We start from the raw sequence: 20,837 nt of genomic DNA, 5'->3' as shown, positions 1-20,837 counted from the left end.
TGGTATCTGTAAGCCCTGTCTCACTGCCATCACCTTATCTTACTAGTTTCTGTAAGCCCTGTCTCACTGCCATCACCTTATCTTACTAGCATCTGTAAGTCCTGTCTCACTGCCATCACCTTATCTTACTAGTATCTGTAAGCCCTGTCTCACTGCCATCACCTTATCTTACTAGCATCTGTAAGCCCTGTCTCACTGCCATCACCTTATCTTACTAGCATCTGTAAGTCCTGTCTCACTGCCATCACCTTATCTTACCAGCATCTGTAAGTCCTGTCTCACTGCCATCACCTTATCTTACTAGCATCTGTAAGTCTTGTCTCACTATCTAACTCCTCTTTCAGCCCTGGGTTTCTGTCTCAGATTTAATGGTGCAGTACATATATTTCAGGTGATAATGGTGAATATTGGCAGAAATAATAATCAGAATATTAATAATAATATACCTTTCCTTCAATGTTTATATCCATAGCAGCATGCGTGCATTCATTTGACATACGTGTGGTCCCTGGGACCAGACCCGCAGTCCTGGTGTTTTCCAGCACTGTGTTGTGCAGAACTGGAATGACAGTGTTTGAACAATGAGCATCTTGTGACAACATTTCCAAATAACTTCACTACCGACTTTGGAAACCATATAAGTCTCACACGTTTCATTTTGGCTGGCCATCTTCATCATCATCATCATCAGTCGGGTGGGTCGCTCCACTCGTTGTTCTGTTAGCTCGGTGGAAGGCTAGGTTCACTCGGCCCGCATGCAACAGGACTTCTGACTCATCCAGAGCAACAGCTTTGGTTGAAGCGCACGCTCCAGCCCGCATGGTGTCACATGACCTGAGTCACTGGATTATGTGGGGCATTCAGCATCGGCGATGTCCCTTTCTAGTTGACCCAACAGCCATAAAGACCCTGGTTTTAGGAAAGGAAAAGGACTGGTGACGAGTTATTACACATCCGTTCCGGAGCACGGCCCAAATGACATGAGGGAGCGCTTTCCAACCAGCCCGGCTCCCTGTGGAGCGGAAACACGGAAGAACCAGGAGCCGGAAGACAGCCGGAGCTTTGCCAAAGAGCGCACTTCCCATGTCGTTGCCTCGGTGCTCCTCTGGGCCATGGTAAACAGCACTGCATAGGAGCTTCCCCGTGGCCTGGAGGGGAGAGAGAAACCCAGAGAAATAGAGAGAGGGATGGAGTGAGGGATGGAGAGAGGGATGGAGTGAGGGATGGAGAGAGGGATGGAGTGAGGGATGGAGACAGACTGAAAAAGAAAGCGAGATGGAGAGAGAACGATGCCAGACCTCTCGTTTGTCCATTGCTTTTCTGAGCGAGTGGCGCCATCTAGTCTGAGCAAAGTGAGATGGGTCCAGTGACTGGATCGCATCACAACGGACCCAGAAATGACACCAGTCACAACAGCTTTGAATGTCCACAACACACTGAGTATTAACCCTCATCCCCATTTTATTATCACTGAAAAACAAACAGTTCTAACCAACAATAATAATAACCCTTTGAAGTGCCTTGAGCACCTAGAAAAGCGCTATACAAGTTCAAATTATTATTATTATTATTTAGTTCTCCAAAGTGGGGCACAATGCATGTAATCTTAGCCTGACTCAGACATTTACGTGCTGGATGTGAACAAGCAATGTCATTCGTATTTTTTACCTTTACATTTTATGGCTTTGTGTCTCTCTCGCTCTCTCTCGCTCGTCTGTGATGATGCATTACTGCACACAGGCCCCAGTAATGAGCTGCGGAGTATGCTATTTCCTGTCCCCCCACCCCCTCCCCCCCCCCACCCCACCCCCGCCCCCCCCCCACCCCGCTCCGCTGTGATATTCTCCCTGCGTCCTAAGTAACTGCTACATCTGCACAGGCATTTCCTGCCTGACCTTGAGCCGGGCTCCCGCGCACCCTGAATGTGACAGAGAATTCACTGACAGGCAAGGACAAGCGTCGGCAGGGACACGGGCGGACGGCGAACTCCCAGCAGACTCCCACTGCAAACAGCTGGGCTGGTGGGAAACTGGGAGCTCGGCGGCACCACATCCAGGCCGTGCGAAGCGGCATCCATTACACTGGATTGAACCGAAACCAACTGCGCACACGTACGCCTTACAAATACCTTCCTCTTTCTTATTTACGGTCTCACCAATATTTTGAGTTTGCCGATGACAGATGTGTCCTTTCGAGAAGCGATGTTTTGGGGGTTATTGAGGCCTCAAGGTGATCTGAAGGAAGTCAAGCTTATCGTAATCTCTAAGCTTACGTTTTATTTTCTCTGGGTGGTTTTCAATGAAAACGGGCCTCCTAAAGTCTGGCACATTCCCTCCGTCTTTTACATGTGCGGAGGGGGGGGGGGGTGAGGGCAGGTGGGAGGGGCATCGAGGGACATGGGTCACAAGGCCATCCACTCACGCCAAAGTATTCAAAAGCAAACCCAACCTCTAGTTGCGTAATCGCCAAACATTCTGAAGTGCTGCGCTTCGAAACTTGTGCACACATGTTTTTATTCAATTTGACATTTACATAAGTAAAGGTTGGGTCAAAGATTGCTCCCAATAATATTATTCATGTAAATATAAAGCAAATATGATGCATTTGTGAACTCGCTGTATTTTGTGAGCCTGCTTCGAGTACATTGATATCCCTGGTCGCACCAGTAAAAGGCTGCCTTTTCTCACACTGCTATTTAATTGCCTGAACAAAATTTTATAAGGCGTTGGATACGAACCAAGCAAAAGTAAAATAATTAGCATAGATTTAAAATAACAAATGTTTCCCTCTGGCGATTTGCTAAACTTTCATAGACATAATAGCACACGGAATTATTATTCCAGCTCAGTCCAAAAACAAGCCAAGCACACAGAGTGCCTATTGTGCTGGGTAATTGGGCTGCTTTTAATGTTAAATCACATGGCCAGTGACCACGGTGGCTGTCCAAACACACTAACAGTCAATTCCCCCGCGGAGCAGATCGGCTCAGAAAGGATCACCGTGGATCTGGCATATCCCAGTGTAACCCTGTGTTATTCAGTAGGATCCTGCCCTGACATCCCCTGCCTCTAACACCCCCCCCCCATCCGGTCCACCCCCTTCTAATCCCAGCAGGGGAGTCATAGTTTCCATGCCGTATGAGGTCGCGTAATTGTATGAGATCATGGTGTTTGAGCAAGGATACAAGTATCTCTCCCCTGCTTTCCCATGGGATGGTCCTGCACGGACTTGGTGGCGGGCGCTCGGCTGGCTGTTTATGCGTGCTGCTGGGAACCAGCTCTCCCTGCTGGCGGACCAATGTCACGTCCCCAACACTCCCTCTGTGTTCGCCCCGGACGTCATCCACCGGCTGCCATGTGCATCGCCTTAGAGTCTGACGGCAATGTGCACACACACAACGGCACACACACAAAAACACAAACACGCACGCGCACGTGGCAACGTCAGCCTGTGACATGCACAGGCGGTGGGCTGGCTGGTCAACACTCAGGCAGAGAGACGGTCAGGCAGAGAGACAGTCGTGGCAGAGAGACACTCAGGCAGAGAGACACTCTGGCAGAGAGACAGTCGTGGCAGTGAGACAGTCGTGGCAGAGAGACACCCAGGCAGAGAGACATTCAGGCAGAGAGACATTCAGGCAGAGAGACAGTCGTGGCAGAGAGACAGTCAGGCAGAGAGACACTCAGGCAGAGAGACAGTCAGGAAGAGAGACAGTCAGGAAGAGGGGTAGTCGTGGCAGTCGTAACAGTAATGGCTGTCAAAGGCGATTCTTAATGCACGTTTGGTGTATGGACAGGTGCATACCTTTACCCTGTCCCATATCATCTGTCACGGTTCACAGTGTTGCAGTACTCTGGCCTTAAGAGCCCAGGGCTGGACCAGGTTCTACTGCCATTCCACTGCCGCGGGGGGGTGCGTTCTGATCCAGCCCTGACGGACTCACTGACACGCTGGCTCTGAAGGCAACGGCCGGGGTCCCAGGGAGCTACTCTCAGTCCCCGGTGTCACCCCACATGACAGCTGGTGTCCCACTGGGTGAGGGCAGAACTCTCCACATGAGTGCCTGTCCTGGCCGTCAGCACACCAGACCCAGACAGGAAGTGACAGACTCAGACAGGAAGTGACAGACCCAGCTGACCAGCCGTTCTCTGTCTGACGACTCGAAGGAGAGGAGAAATCATTCTGTAACTTCAGGACAGTTTTCCAATTACGATCAGAGAGACACACACCCACACACACACACACACACACACACAGGGAAAGAGAGAGAGAGACAGAGAGAGAGAGAAATATAGGAAACTAGAGAGAGAAGACAGAGAGGAGCGAGAGGAGACAAAGGAATGAGAGACTAGATGAGAGCGATACAGGAAAGACAGACAAAGAGGAGGTAGGGCAGCTTTTAAAGTTGTTCTCTAACAGAACCTTGTCCGTGGCAAATAAAAAAAACACGCCTGTCAACATCATATTAGAGAGACTGGCAGGGATGGAGACATTCGCAGCTACAACCTTAGATAAAACACAGGCCAAAATGTCACCTCCCGATATGTGCAAGAGTCCTCTGAGTTAGCTCCTTGCCGCGTATTTATGACTCACTGCACATCATTACTCATCCTTGGGATCGTTCTGGGAGCGGTGGCCGCAAAACAATAGGCCTATTCAATAATATATCAGTGTTTTAAAGTCCTGGCAGCTAAACCAACGCAGACCGTTGAACGGATAATGACTAAAACAGGAAATCGGGCCAGTAGTCTCTTCTGGTTATTTAACCGCAAATGTTACGAGGAGCCAGGTGCGTGAGGGCGATGATGTCACTTTATATACATAATGATTTACATGGAGAGTGTCCAGAGGCCCCGGTCACAACCCGCCAGGTAGTTAAGGCATCCACGAGGTTAAATACTACCGGGAGGCCGCTGGCCTGCCTGCACCGCTGCCCGCGTCTTCACTTTAATATGCCACGGACAGTCAGAGGCGCGACAGAAGAGACCGGGGGCCCCAGTCAAAACACCTCTGGCGCAGTGACCCGCGTCGATCCATAAATTATTCCTGAGTGTGTGCATGGAAAGGCCGTGCCACTCAGACGCCGCGCTCCTGCAACATGCCGTCAGGTTTGTCCTTTCACGGCGCCCGGAACCCCCGAGCTGAAGGGGTCATGGCGTGGCAAAGTGATGCAAAAATCATTATTTTCCCTGATAAATAAATGAGCCAGAGGCCCCTTCAGGCTCCACTCCAGTCACCCGTGATAGTGTGTGTGTGTGGGGGGGGGGGGGGCTGAATAATATATTACAAATAGCTCAGTTCATTTATTAATAAGTCTCTTTTTTTGCTGCTGTCACAAGTGGCAGATTGGCTGGCGGTGGCATTAAGGGCTAAGCTGATACGCCGCTGGGGACAGTTAAATTCCTCCAGTTAGAGTGAAGCAGGAGGAAATCGACAGCTGTTTTAAGCAGTGTGTGAGGGTGACTGAGATGATGGAGTTGGGAGTTTGTCACTGCAGGCTGTGGAACAATGAAGTGGCGGCAATCTGTGGTGGCAGTCGATTTGTGTTCAGAACAGAAATAAACACTAGTCAGAATGGCTGTTTAGTGGAGCTGTATTTCGAATGCCGTTACTTTGAGACCTCTCATGGGGGCTGGGGCACACCTCCAAAAACATTGAGGTCTGGAGAATTTTGTACTAAGACAGAAGACAAAGTCCCAAATTCCAAATGTGTTCTTTTGTTCAGTGAAAGTCAGTGAACTAAGCAGAAAGCCAGCCACAGCTGTTATGACTTTGGTGTCTACAGAGGAGCTACCCGTGAGAACTAAAACATTATTTTCCAATGGAAAACATCTTCATTTATTCAACATCTTTGTTTTGTCTCATGCCACACACTGTATAACGGATTCCCCTCAACACATTTCTCAAAATAGTAATATACAGTACACACTGAGTTTATCACAGGAATCGATTATTTTAAACAATTATTCTGACAACCTGAATTGTTAGCTCTGTTACTGTAGTTGGGGGTTCGGGTCAATCTCTGAGAATCAGATCTTGGGTGATCAAAATGATTATGTTTAACTCATAATACTGTGTATAATACATGAGCCCGATTACCATTTCCACAAAGTGAGTCAAACCTGTTAGCACGACGCCTAAGGTGTTTGCTTTTCATTCCAACCACATGCATTCTGTTTCCTGCACTGGTAACCAGTGCACAACCATGGCTAAAATCCCCTGGTGAGGTTACATGGGGTTTTTACAAAAGTTGTTTACCGTTACCCAAGGGGTTATCACGTTTTTTTGTGTTTGTTTGCATGATGACAATTCTTCCAGTCGCTCGACTTGCTTTTGAAAATAATTCTGCTATACAGTTAATACCATGCACACGTCCTTAACAGAAACAGTGTGAGTTGTCCCATACATTCAGACGATGGCTTCCACAGAATTTTAGCGATTGGAGAAACATTCTAAGGAGACCCAGTGCCAACAGCTTATTTGCATTGCATGGAAAATGGACTTCTGACATGGAGAAAAACACTGCATCGCGTATCATGTCCACCCTTCGGGGGGAGGAAAAACATGTTTACTGTTTCGTTGACTCTTGGTTACATTAGCCTTGGACTTTCACCACTCATAATAACCTCTCCAGTTAGCATGTCCTGGAGGATTGCCCAGAGTTTCTCTCTGAGGGGGAGGTCACAGACTGAGTTAACACCGCTGGCAGTAACTATGTGGTGGGGGACAGATGTGACCAAATCATCTTAGTGGTTTAGGTTGTGTTTGGATTGGGGTTTGGGTTTAGGTTTGGGTTTAGGGCCTTCAGTCTTCACAGGGAAGCGTCTGCGTAGGTATACAGGTTGGGAGGACAACCAGCAACCTGTTTGTTCACTGTCCAGATGCTCTTGACCACAAGGCTGTCTCCCACCTGGTTAACATCCAGATGCTCTTGACCACAAGGCTGTCTCCCACCTGGTTAACATCCAGATGCTCTTGACCACAAGGCTGTCTCCCACCTGGTTTACATCCAAATGCTCTTGACCACAAGGCTTTGTCCCACCTGGTTAACATCCAGATGCTCTTGACCACAAGGCTGTCTCCCACCTGGTTTACATTCCAATGCCAGGTTAGCTGTAGACGTCCCTGGTTTTCACTGATAATGTCTGCATTCATTTCTGCAGTGTTGCTAGGGTATTGCAGTGGACACCAACAATGTACAGTATTTTAAATGAGTCACTTCCTTCCCTATCATACTATTTTTACAGCAAACAGAAATGGTAGTTGGGGTGAAGTAGGCCAGTTGGATCAATGTAATGAAAGCGGTCCCCCGATCTGAACTTGCTGTGTTCCCATCTTGGAGTGGCTTTGTGGCACTGAGCTCCCGTTCTATCTCTCTGCTAGAAATCCACCATGACACGTGTTTCTGTCCCAGGAGTAGAGCCCCCCCCCACATCGGGCCTAACACGACATGAACACACTCACCTACGCACACTGGGCTGAACTGGGGCACTGGGATGGAGGGGCACTGAGCTGGGAGGGGCATTGGGCTGGAGGGGGGCACGGGGCTGGAGGGGGCACGGGGCTGGAGGGGCACTGGGCTGGGAGGGGCACTGGGCTGGAGGGGGGCATTGGGCTGGAGGGGGGCACTGGGCTGGAGGGGGGCACTGGGCTGGAGGGGGGCTGGGCTGGGAGGGGCATTGGGCTGGAGGGGGGCATTGGGCTGGAGGGGGGCACTGGGCTGGAGGGGGGCACAGGGCTGGAGGGGGGCACAGGGCTGGAGGGGCACTGGGCTGGGAGGGGCACTGGGCTGGGAGGGGCACTGGGCTGGGAGGGGCACTGGGCTAGGAGGGGCACTGGGCTGGAGGGGGGCACTGGGCTGGAGGGGGGCACTGGGCTGGAGGGGCACTGGGCTGGGAGGGGCATTGGGCTGGGAGGGGCATTGGGCTGAAGGGGGGCATTGGGCTGGAGGGGGGCACTGGGCTGGAGGGGGGCACTGGGCTGGAGGGGGGCATTGGGCTGGAGGGGGGCACTGGGCTGGAGGCAGGGTAATTCCAGACACTAGTGACTAAACTGCCAAGGTTCCACAAACAACACGTTCTTTCCTGGGTTTCTAATGTTTCACTGCCTCTCTCTCTCCTTCTCTCTCTCTCTCTCTCTCTCTCTCTCTCTCCTTCTCTCTCTCTCTCTCTCTTTCTCCGCATTTCACACTGAAACAAGTTGGCTCTTGGTTGACTTTATATTTCACAGTTTAGAATTTACCATCTTCTGTCAGTCTGTAAGCTTTCGCTGAAGCATCTGATCAAACAGCCCAATCCTGTGGATGGAGGGAGAGGACATGAGGTGACGTTTTCCAGGCTGACAGTGTTTGTCGTATAAAGTAGAGCTTTAATAAAACAACACATCTGTATGTACTGCACAGTCACAGAGGTGTAATTAAGCAATAAGGCATGAGGGGTATGTATATGGCCAATATAACATGTCTACGAGCTGTTCTTAGGCACACAGTGTCGCGCGGTATACAGCAAATCCTCTTGTGCCTTATCGCATACGTGAAGCATTGTTTCCAGCCAATCAGGTAAGCATTCAAACCGTCCGGTATATAATACAACATACACAGCAATAAAATATTTCAGATAATGTATCCCCATGGCTTCTGGCTAGGTGTAGCTTTAATCTTTCCCAAACTAAGCCATGTAATGGTTATCATGAGCGCTGACTGTGTGAAACCCCTGCCCTCTCTCCTGTCACAGGTTAAGCGTGCTTTCTCTCTTCCTTTGATTTCATTGAATTTTTCTCAATAGATTGTCCCTATCATTATTCATATAGAACATGCCATATTTCTGTGAAGTGTGTTTTCCTTTTACTCTGTTATCTCATGATAAATGGAAGGCAAAGTACAAAACATACTGTAGCAGCCTGCCCGCCTGCTTGCTGCCTACAGTATTTTCACACGATTAAACTGTGACAGCTCCTCACATTCCAGAAATGCACAGGGAAAGATTTTCCTTCCTTGAGTGGGCTTTGATTTAAACCTACATAAACGCAATCGCCTTAATATATCTCAAGAGCTCTTTAAGATGACAGCATGAAAACAATTAACACCTTCCCTCCAACTTGTCTAGCCTTCCCTCTGGCTTAAGGAGCAATAATATTTGCTTTTGTCTGTAGTGTCACGGGTCACATCAACCCGATGAGAGTTCACTGTGCTGGCTAACGGGCGTGTCAACACCTAACGTGCATGGCGAGGGACCGGCCTGACAAGGCAGTGTTATTTTAAGGAATGTATACCCTCTGTTTTGGGGAGATGGTATTTTTTTGTGTCCCCGGAGCTATTCCTAGGCCTCTGGGGCTGGCTTGCATGCTGGATGTTAATCTTCTGCAGGGCAAACTTGAAACACGGCCGATGAGAAGATTTTCACGTAGGACATTTAGGAACAGTTTTAGAGCGACTTCCGCAGTGCAGTCTGAAGCGACTATCACATTCAGGGCCATTGTCTTCTGGGCTACTGCTGCGTAGCATCGATATTCAGATTGACATTCAGGCACTATTTTTATTCTCAAAAACATTATTACCATTACATTTGTCTTTCACCTGTCAACGTTGGGAGAGATCTTTCCCCCTAACCAGAACCATGGGTCACCGTCTACCAGTTTGTTTTATTTATTTCAGTTACGAAATGAAAAGCGTTTTTTTTTATTTGGACAAAGGAACATAGCGCCCTGGGGGTTGATTCAGCTCTGTCGGTGTTTTGGTCGGCGTGCGGTAGGCCTCAGCCACTCCATCGCTCAACAGATGGTGCCAAGCAGGACACATCGATAAGGACCTGGAACTCTATATTTCATTCACATGCTTCTAACAGCATATTACACCACTCCTTTTTAACAGGCGAGTATGAGCCAAGAGCCTGGCTTTCATAACGAGGTGCTACTAACAGCTGTAATAATCAACGTTGAGTTGACAATGAGACAAGGTGGGTTGGGGTTCGAGCCCTGGCACCAAGGGGCGGATCTACATGAGGAAACACAAGACCCCGGGGCGGTTGACTCTCTCTTACATGTGTTTTCCATCCTTCAGTCTCCCTCTTTTTTTATTCCACCCAATTTATTTCCTGCTTCTTACTCAGAAGGATATTCGTTCCTGCGAACTGAGAAGTGTATCCTCTTTTCGGGGGCAGCTATTGTCACGTCATCTGCAGTCGGTTTCTCTCTCCGGTTTTTGTAGTTCAAAGTGATAGTCCCATGGCCACAAAGTGTAGCATGATGTTGCATTTCAGTTGTTGCATGCCAGAGCTTTTTTTGGCATAGCCGTGTCTCCTCTTTTATGCTCGCCACCATATAGCTTCCGGCTAGCTGTGGCTTTTATCTCTCCCTATGTAACAGGAGAATTAAAGAGGAGACACGGCTACGGACTGACAGGGCTCTTAAGTGCCTCGCTATTAAGAGTGAATGCTGTTTTTTCTTCTCGCTCACTCAAGTGGTCTTTATTGTTGCTGTTTTCCTCTGATGGCCCTTGTTATGTCTATTCTTCAAACAACAGTATTCTTTTAAAATTTAATATGAATAAATGAACAAGCTATGGTTATAATTTAGGCCACTGCGGTATAATCTTCTCCGACTAAATCACATGTCAATTAAACTCTGATGTGCTCATTGTCAAAACTTGTAGTATTTAATATGCTTAATTTTCTGCAGTCTCAGTGGATTTACAATAGACAAAATGTTCATTATTATTCGTATTAACAGCAGCAGTAATAGGCCAAGCCGTGTTTTGTTATGGATGGCACGCAGTAAGCCTTTGTCCTTGAAAGTCTCACATTTTCATCCTCTCGCTTCCCTTCATTTTCCACATTAACTGTTAACGACTCCAGATGTTTGTGCCTTTTTTTTCACCTTTTTTTTTTATTCAGCTAAATTGTTAATTGAATCTGGCCATAAAAGAGCAGCTGCTTTTTGGGGACCAGAACGGGGAGTGTTAGTTACGAAACGGACAACCGGATGAGAGGGCTGGTCCCCGGTCCCACATGACGTCAGGAGCTGGCTTTTTTACTGCTCTTTAACAGGCTTCAACGTCTCTCAATTCCATTCCCTTCTTTCCCAGAGAGCCGTTCACCCTGTACCTGCGCCCCTCCACCGCTGTCATGAATGTGCATGGCGCCCGTTTAGCAATGTTTGCAAAAAAGCAAATGGTTGACTGAAGCCGAGGCTCACAACCCTGTTTGCCGGCTGCTCTTCACAGTCAGAGAGTGTGTGTGTGTGTGTTGATGGGTGGCATCATTCTCTCCCTCCGTCTTCGGCTTTTTCATCCGCGATAAGAGGACTGATGCAAGTCTTTAAATGCACAGGAGCTCTCCCGTGGGGTTAGGTCCCTGTGCTCCATGGAGGTCCCTGCCCAGATCTGCGCTAAGAATAAGGTCCTTATTTATCCTCCTGCAGTTTATTTCCGTAACAGCTCTGGAGTATGCTCCTCCTGCCTGCTTGAGTTGAAAAGAAACACGTACACGTCAGTAAACGCCGCACCAGCTGATGATGAGGAAGTCGCAGCAGCTCGTTCCAAAACCGCCAAGGCTACGCCACGTGCCGCGTGGCCGTGCTGTCATTTCCCACAATGCTCCCTGCTGTGGCGCGGGAGACGGAGGACGTCCCGTGTGTCCTTTCACCGTTGCCCTGGTCGCTTGGACACCTGTCTTTACCGTGCGTGAGGCGTGCTGACCTAGGAACGCGCCCACGGCCTCTCCCGTCAGGGGCTGAAGAACAACAGCCTCTTAGACTGAGGATTTCTGAGGGGAAAATGATAATTTTAAGTGATCGTGGTAAAGCCGGTTCAAACGGTGTTTAAAGGAGGCGTCGGATCTGATTTTCCTCCAGTGCGAGGGTGAGACTGGCAGCTTGCCCAGCTGGCAGAAAGCGATGGGCCGGGCAGTGTGCCCATCCTCTGAGGATGGTAAAGGCTTCGGACCTCCCGGCCCACTCAGCCCCTGCAAACCACCACAGTGGAGACCATGAATGCAGACCAGGTCACAGTGCATCGCCGCCCCTGGTCTTCAGTCACTTAGAAGGCTTTGGTGTTCAGTCATTTAGAAGGCTCCGGTGTTCAGTCATTTAGAAGGCTCCGGTGTTCAGTCACTTAGACGGCTCCGGTGTTCAGTCACTTAGAAGGCTCCGGTGTTCAGTCATTTAGACGGCTCTGGTGTTCAATCACTTAGAAGGCTCTGGTGTTCAGTCATTTAGAAGGCTCTAGTGTTCAGTCACTTAGAAGGCTCTGGTGTTCTGTCATTTAGAAGGCTCCGGTGTTCAGTCATTTAGAAGGCTCTAGTGTTCAGTCACTTAGAAGGCTCTGGTGTTCTGTCATTTAGAAGGCTCCGGTGTTCAGTCATTTAGATGGCTCTAGTGTTCAGTCACTTAGAAGGCTCTAGTGTTCAGTCACTTAGAAGGCTCTAGTGTTCAGTCATTTAGATGGCTCTGGTGTTCAGTCACTTAGACGGCTCTGGTGTTCAGTCATTTAGACGGCTCTGGTGTTCAGTCATTTAGAAGGCTCTGGTGTTCAGTCACTTAGACGGTTCTGGTGTTCAGTCATTTAGAAGGCTCTGGTGTTCAGTCACTTAGACGGCTCTAGTGTTCAGTCATTTAGATGGCTCTGGTGTTCAATCACTTAGAAGGCTCTGGTGTTCAGTCATTTAGAAGGCTCTGGTGTGCAGTCACTTAGATAATCATTTCTGATGTTCAGTTACATAGGCAAACAGCTCCGGTGTTTAGTCACATTTTCTGCTGTTCACTCACGTAGATAGACAGCTCTATAGGTCCCCACACAATGACAGAAGATGACTGAAAACCACATGGACATGGCTATTGTCGTGTTCCCTGAGCGTTCTCTAAGCGTTAATGGAGCGGACCTGTTTATGCAGCTGATTTTCCCATGGCTGATCATCATCTGCGGTCACGGATGCTCTCCATCTTCCTCTCCCACTTTAAAGTTGAGCGAGATAAAAAAACACAAATAAAACAATCAAAATGTCTCGTTCTTTTTTCATATGGATCCAGTTAGTTTAAATACTGTGAGACCATGTGAGTGAGTGGTCCTAGTTTTCTTCAATTTCCTTTTGAAATAAAATGTTTTTTTGTACTTTGATTTAGCTCTAATTTTACATATCCATGCCCACGACTTGGTTCTCAGGTTTATAATCGCTCTGTTGGCCGGAATATCTTTTCCCCTCTCTGCTGTGTTATTTTGGGTTGTTATTTTTGGCCAGCACTCAGACCTCAGTCAGACCTTAGGTCCTTTTCCCAAGCGATATACTTGTCCTACACCCACATGCCATACATCATCTGGCCAATGCAGATCTTCCACAGCGGCTTCTTAACTCTGAAAAAAAATTAACATCTAAACAAATAATGGAAGTGTCTACGACTGTTACAAGGAAGCCTGTGAGCTGTGTGTGATTTCGTAAGGTTGCTGGGATGTCTTGAAAATGGGTCTTTCATAAACCTCCTCATTTCTGTCAGGAATGGCATCAATTTGAGATTTTCACGAAAAGCTTTAAAATAAAAAAAGACGGAGGAAATTAATAACTCAATAGTCACAGTTTATTTAGATGTCAATTAAACTAGATGTTGTTCCTTTTGTAATTTAGAATTTTTATTTAAGTTAACTTCCAGAATTGATTGTCTTCAACCCTGTGGTTGTTATCACTGTTAATATTATTTACTATATCGTCACATTTGATACATGTTCAAAATAAAGCAATAAAACCCAATACGACTATTGTCGTGACTGTTAAAAGAACTCACCGCTCAATGAGAGCTTCCATCCATCATGGTCCACCCGAGACATCAGTACAAACATGGGGTCACAGTGCCACCTATTGGGAAGACTGAATCCACAGAAAATTAGAGTCACATTGAATGATGCTGACATGATCAGGGACGAATATGCCCAGTCAACTCCTCAGACCATCTGTATTTGAAATTATTATACACTCAATTACAAATCCCCAGTCCCCTGTACACTCGTCTGGTTTAGGTTTAAGGAACAGGGAAAACGTCTCCCTGAGAGGATACAGTGAAGCTATTAAAGTCTGCAGGAGATGCCTGAGGGTTCAAGGCTGTGGGCTGATTTGTCGGATTCACCATGGTAACGGGTATAGTCTCATGCCATACAATGTTATTGTGAGAACCGATATGTGTTTAAGGTGTTTAAGACCCTGCTTTGATGTAAAATCTCACAGCTGGCAATATAACAGTCAATGTCAAGATGGGTATCTTTTCCGAAGCTCACCGAATGCCATTCTGTTTCTGCTCGCTCAACCAGGATGGCGTCACTGGAATCCTCATGCGCCAGAAGGCATGCACCCCCTGGCGTGAACAAGCCGACACAAGGAGTCACTAGAACCTAACAAAGCAAGGTTACCGTATTCGACTACTACCCCCCCGAACCTGGGACAGTGCTGGCCAATTGTACCAAGTTCCAAGGGACCTCTGGGTAATCCATGCCATGCATTTCTTCAGGGGGTTACCATGGTGATAAATAAATATCAAGGAGATAATTAATGACAACAAAGGAGATTTCTTGACTAGCATAGCGTCAAACTCATAACTGCGGAGCAAATACAAATAACATACGTGAATAAAATAACGCACCGTATCATTTTAATAATAAACCGAGAAGCCTTATGTCCTAATGTTCAATGAGGGCTCTACTTCATGGTTGGAACCCCCCCCCCCCCCCCCCCCCCCCCACCAAACCGGCCAGAGGAAAAGGAAGGACAGAGAAGCATTGAGACCTGAGGAATAGTGAAGGCTTAAGGGGGAGTGACAGTAAGGACGGTGAAGTGGTAGACTCATGCCTGATCGCATCGACAGAACTCAGGCCTCCTCTTGGCAGCCCTCCGACTAAGTGCCTCCGAGAGACATTGTTTACTACTTATAGCCTGACTCTGTGGACGCACAACACTCCTGAATACTTTAGCAGGGGGCCAGAAACAAGTCCGCGAAGAACGACCTGTCAATCCCTGCCAGTCCTCCGTGTCAAAGTGACGAAATTGATTCGGACTGTTCTGATTTCCTCTGCAAGCTTTGACAGTCCGTGGGTTGTTTCTTCACCGGTCAGGCAGTTTCTCTGGGCTGGGTCTCCCCTCGGGCACCGTGCAGAGAGGGACAGTTAAGTGTCGTCTCATGTTATGCTTTGTTTTCACTAAAATTGTCCCTTTCACATCTGTTTTTAGTGCCTTGTCATTTTTCCCACTGATTTATTTATTTTCGAACCGCGCATGTAGAGACGAGACCTCCTCCTGAGGTCGAAGCCGGTCCTCGTTCATGTAAACGTTGTCCTTCGGAGTCAGGAGCAGACGGTACCTTGAGAAATGGGCTGGGCATCGGAGCTGACACCAGGAAGTTCTGTGCAGTTGTTGCCCGTCCATCACTGAGACAGCAGTGAAGGATCGGAATGACAAAGTGCGACTATGCTGACGTATGTGCATCGGGTCAGTACTCACTCCAGTGCCCAGGCTGGCGTATGTGCATCAGGTCAGTACTCACTCCAGTGCCCAGGCTGGCGTATGTGCATCGGGTCAGTACTCACTCCAGTGCCCAGGCTGGTGTATGTGCATCGGGTCAGTACTCACTCCAGTTCCCGGGCTGGTGTATGTGCATCGGGTCAGTACTCACTCCAGTGCCCGGGCTGGCGTATGTGCATCGGGTCAGTACTCACTCCAGTGCCCGGGCTGGCGTATGTGCATCAGGTCAGTACTCACTCCAGTGCCCGGGCTGGTGTATGTGCATCGGGTCAGTACTCACTCCAGTGCCCGGGCTGGCGTATGTGCATCGGGTCAGTACCCACTCCAGTGCCCGGGCTGGCGTATGTGCATCGGGTCAGCACTCACTCCAGTGCCCGGGCTGGCGTATGTGCACCGGGTCAGTACTCACTCCAGTGGATTTGCGGGAAGTGCAGTGATGTTGTTGTTGGACGCCACCACCGGTGCTGCGTCTCTCCGAGATGCCTTTGTCTTTGTGTTGATGGCTGCTGCCTGCAACCAGACATTCCCAAAGCCCTTCCACCAGTCCACCGCCACATCTCTTCCAGAATCGCCAGCCACTGACGGCGAGGCACACAAGCCTTTAAGATCCAAGGAGTATGATCTTGTATTGAACACTCATTCAGTAATGCACTTGTTTCATTTGTAGTAATACTTAACGACTGTATTTGATTTGTAGACAGGTAATTACCTGTCTGTTGAGTTTTTAAATCAGGGCGGCAGCCTAGTGTTTACAGTTTCAAACCAGTAGCTAAACTATAGGTTGCTTGATCAAATCCCAGGGGATACCGCAAGGCTAGGCCGTAAACCCGAACTGCTCTGATGTCATGGCTAAAACTTAAAATGTGCTGTATACTTACGAGGTACAATAAGGGCAAACATTTTTGTATATTATATACAGTGAGGAGAACAAGTATTTGATACACTGCCGATTTTGCAGGTTTTCCTACTTACAAAGCATCTAGAGGTCTGTAATTTTCACACTGTATGATTTTTAAATAATTAATTTGCATTTAATTGCATTATTTAAAAATCACATTGTATGATTTTTAAATAATTAATTTGCATTTTATTGAACAATAGGCAAGCAGCTTGGTGAGAAGGCAACAACAGTTGGCGCAATTATTAGAAAATGGAAGAAGTTCAAGATGACGGTCAATCTCCCTCGGTCTGGGGCTCCATGCAAGATCTCAACTCATTTGGGCATGATCAATGATCATGAGGAAAGTGAGGGATCAGCCCAGAACTACACGGCAGGACCTAGTCAATGACCTGTAGAGAGTTGGGACCACAGTCTCAAAGAAAACCATTAGTAACACACTACACTGTCATGGATTAAAATCCTGCAGCGCACGCAAGGTCCCCCTGCTCAAGCCAGTGCATGTCCAGGCCCGTCTGATGTTTGCCAATGGCCATCTGGATGATCCAGAGGAGGAATGGGAGAAGGTCATGTGGTAAAAAATACAGCTTTTTGGTCTAAACTCCACTCGCCGTGTCTGGAGGAAGAAGAAGGATGAGTACAACCCCAAGAACACCATCCCAACTGTGAAGCATGGAGGTGGAAACATCATTCTTTGGGGATGCTTTTCTGCAAAGGGGACAGGACGACTGCACCGTATTGAGGGGAGGATGGATGGGGCCATGTATTGCGAGATCTTGGCCAACAACCTCCTTCCCTCAGTAAGAGCACTGAAGATGGTTCTTGGCCTAGCCAGTCTCCAGACCTGAACCCAAAAGAAAATCTTTGGAGGGAGCTGAAAGTCTGTATTGCCCAGCGACAGCCCCAAAACCTGAAGGATCTGGAGAAGGTCTATATGGAGGAGTGGGCCAAAATCCCTGGTGCAGTGTGTGCAAACCTGGTCAAGAACTACAGTAAACGTATGATCTCTGTAATTGCAAACAAAGGTTTCTGTACCAAATATTAAGTTCTGCTTTTCTGATGTATCAAATACTTTTGTCATGCAATAAAATGCAAATTAATTATTTAAAAATCATAATGTGATTTTCTGGATTTTTGTTTTACACAGTTGAAGAGTACCTATGATAAAAATTACAGACCTCTACATGCTTTGTAAGTGGGAAACACTGCTGATTTTGCAGGTTATCAAATACTTGTTCTCCCCACTGTATAATGTTAAAACACATTAATATGACAAAATCACAATGCAATTAATTGATTTCTTTACATAACTGTCACATAAGAAAGACCAACTTAAGATCCATTTCTTAAGTTGGTCCACTGATGATTAGTTGAGGTGTAGTGACATGTTTTCACAGGATCTATACATATATATCTAACCATTAATAATACAGTGAATAAATTATTTATCAGATTTTTCAACCGTCATACATATACACCATGTACAAGCAGAATAACTAATCTCAATAAAACATAGAATCCATAGTTTAATAGCAACTTTCTTTAAGCAGTTTTTTTGCCATTTTGAGTACTGCAAGCTTGGCCCTAGCTACTGGAGTGACAGCCAAAGAGCTTCAGCAGCTCTCCATTTGAGTGACAGCTAGCAGGATGCACCCTGACAAGTTGCAGAGTGAAAGAAGAAGACCGGCCCACGCCTGCCTCGGATTATCCAATGAGGTTGCAGGGAGACCGATAATATAACAGACATATCCATGCATGGTGTAAGCAATTTTAGGTGACCTGTTTGGGCTATCAAGTGCTGCTTCCAGAACTACAGGCTATAATTACACAAAAAATGGTTTTGCATGCCTCAAGAACCGCTTAGACGACTACTAAGGTTTTTATTTCCCCCCCTCAAAGATTTCAGTTGGTTTTTCAATTGAATTGTTCACATTATAGGTCACATTAAAAGGGGGAAAAGTTCTGACATGATTTCTCTTTGTCTCATTCTTTTACATCACAACAACCTGGCATTTTCACAGGGGTGTGTTGACTTTTTATATCCACTCTAGTTGAAGGGGGAAAAATAACAGTGCCTTATGGGGTTCCATTTCTACCGGAGAGTCTAATTACCCCTTCCCTCTCAATAATGTTCACTCCCTCAGCTTTTCCCAAGCCAAAAAAATTGATTTAAAGTGTATTATTTTAGAACATATTGTAATAAATAGTAAGAAGTATACTTAAGTGTGTTAAAATGGACACACTAATTTCATACTTTAGTTAACTTATAATACATGATTAGAAACAGCATTTTAGTAGTTTAAATATACTCCTCAATGTATTTCATACTCATAGTACGAATAGCAAATCTATTCCACTAGCCTACTAATGACTCGACATCTCAACCACTCACTTCCCGGGTCATGCAGAAGAGAGGACCGAGAAAGAATTCAGGATGAACATCCTCCAAATGATAAAACAAGCCATCTCTAGTCGCAGCTCTTCGCTGTGTAGTGATGTGGGTCACACCAATCAGGCCACCACACCCTGGGTGCGTTCAGTATGACAGTACGTTTTGGAATTGTTTACACAGTAAGAGAATAAAGTACATCAGAGGTGTCAAACTGGTTCCATGGAGGGCCGAGTCTCTGCAGGTTTTCGCTCACCTTCTACTTGATTGATTAATTAGGTCACTAATTGGTTAGTTTCTACCCTCATCTGGTTGCTTACGTCGGAACTGGGAACCAATTTATAGGGAAAACCAAAAACCTGAAGACACTCTGCCCTCCGTGGAACCGGTTTGACACCCCTGGGCTACATAGATCTATTCAAACGTGTATTTCTACCATGAATCACAATAGCTCTACTCATGACATTTACATCTGCATGCCCTATACAGCAACCAGCTTAGCTACTACCCTCAGGCAATAAAACTGTTGAACAAGGCTGCCCAATGATTATCAGATGGCTTCCAGCATCTGTCTTCGTTTTTGCACTATCCCTTCAGTATTTATTATGTTTACACACACACAAACACATTCTTTGAGTTACCATTTTCTAGCATTCATTTTAAACATAAATATTTACACTGAAAGTAAATTTAAAGTAACATGTACTTTGTTGGTCCAGTCTTTACTGAGTTGAACTAAAACAGGATCCCATAAAATGTTTATTCTCTCAGATTTCATGCTCAGATTTGTTCACATGTACCTGTCAGTGAGCATTTCAACTTGCCTAAAGTTGCCATCCACCTGCTACCGTGGCAAATAAAGAAGCTGATTAAACAGCATTATCATTAGACAGGTACACCTTGTGCTGGGAACAATAAAAGCCCAGAACGTCCACATTCAGCTTTTTCACCTGTGGGATCATATGACCCCAGCCACCCTGACAGCAGATGAAGCTTTGTCTCAGCAAAGCTTGATTGCAGGCTTGTCATCCTCACCATGATCCTGACCTGAATGCAGTTCGGTATCTTAACCCACTTCAGTGGACAAATGTTTTCCTTCGATGGCCACTAAGACGATGGGGAAGTGTTCTTAACCCATAAACCCAGTTTGGACTGTGCCAGGCATTCATCTTGTGAAGTACTTTAAAATGTACTTCATTTAAATGTACTTCTACTTTATTCTTTTTCAGCATACTTGAATTAGCATTTTGGAAAAACAGCCTAAAAGTAAGCATTTCACTGTTAGCCAACGCCTGTTTTTAACAAAGCATGTGGCAAATGCTTATTTGCTTAGATTTGAAACATCCTAGAATGCTTGTCACCTTAACATGGCCCTGAACAAGTTAGCTAATTTATCATTTCAGGGATTGCCCACATTCAATTAAGCAAAATAAAAATAATTAATAATGGGAGGGACCTTATGTGGCGTCTAATGGTACAAGCATTTGTATAAAGGACAGCCTTCCTCTCAATGGTTTCTAGGTATTTGAGTTAGGGCTGGGACGGTAGGTGGGTCCCTGATCTCAGTAACCAGTTTGTTTAATTTGCTTACACTGAGGCCTAGGTCTGACAACACCACATAGAAAAACTGTCAAATTCAGCCTGGAGCCAGATGTGGTTTGACTTGTTCTGGACATTTGGACCCATTAAGTGAGGCTGGACTAAAGCCACAAGCGATGTCCATGAATACCGACTACCATAATCAAGACTAATGTGCAAACCTTCTTTTCTATTTAACACAACTGATCTTTCAGGTTGGTTAAATAAAATAAATAAAAATAACTTGGTCTTGTCAGGATAACGATTACCTAGTCCTATAGCTCGCAGATTCTGAATCCTATGATTTTACATATGCTAGTCCGTTAATAATCAAGCTTTGGTGGCATAATTAAGCAGGACAAATTATTATTTTACCTGTAAGACCAGCATTTGTGTTAAATTGAAGCATCCTTTATCCCTTAGGGAACCGAAAAAATAATTGTTCGTCTTGCTTCTGCGTGTCGATGACGTATGGAGGACG

At 46.5% G+C, this 20,837-nt stretch overlaps 1 long non-coding RNA gene across 2 annotated transcripts; it reads right to left on the bottom strand.

The window, feature by feature from the left end:
• Nucleotides 1–8,070: 8,070 nt before the first annotated feature.
• LOC109615979 lies at nt 8,071–20,813 on the bottom strand. Of its 2 annotated transcripts, none has more exons than XR_002197008.3 (3): nt 20,732–20,813; nt 13,768–13,850; nt 8,071–8,296 (listed from the first exon to the last, which is right to left on the bottom strand). It is a non-coding gene; the product is annotated as an uncharacterized LOC109615979 (long non-coding RNA). The 2 variants fall into 2 exon arrangements; XR_002197007.3 differs by lacking the exon at nt 8,071–8,296 and adding an exon at nt 10,567–12,945.
• Between the last annotated feature and the right edge of the window lie 24 nt (nt 20,814–20,837).

The sequence above is a fragment of the Esox lucius genome, chromosome 7, assembly GCF_011004845.1.
Source record: "Esox lucius isolate fEsoLuc1 chromosome 7, fEsoLuc1.pri, whole genome shotgun sequence".
In the NCBI taxonomy this organism is placed as follows: domain Eukaryota; kingdom Metazoa; phylum Chordata; class Actinopteri; order Esociformes; family Esocidae; genus Esox; species Esox lucius.
This window is presented reverse-complemented; position numbering and strand designations above follow the sequence as displayed.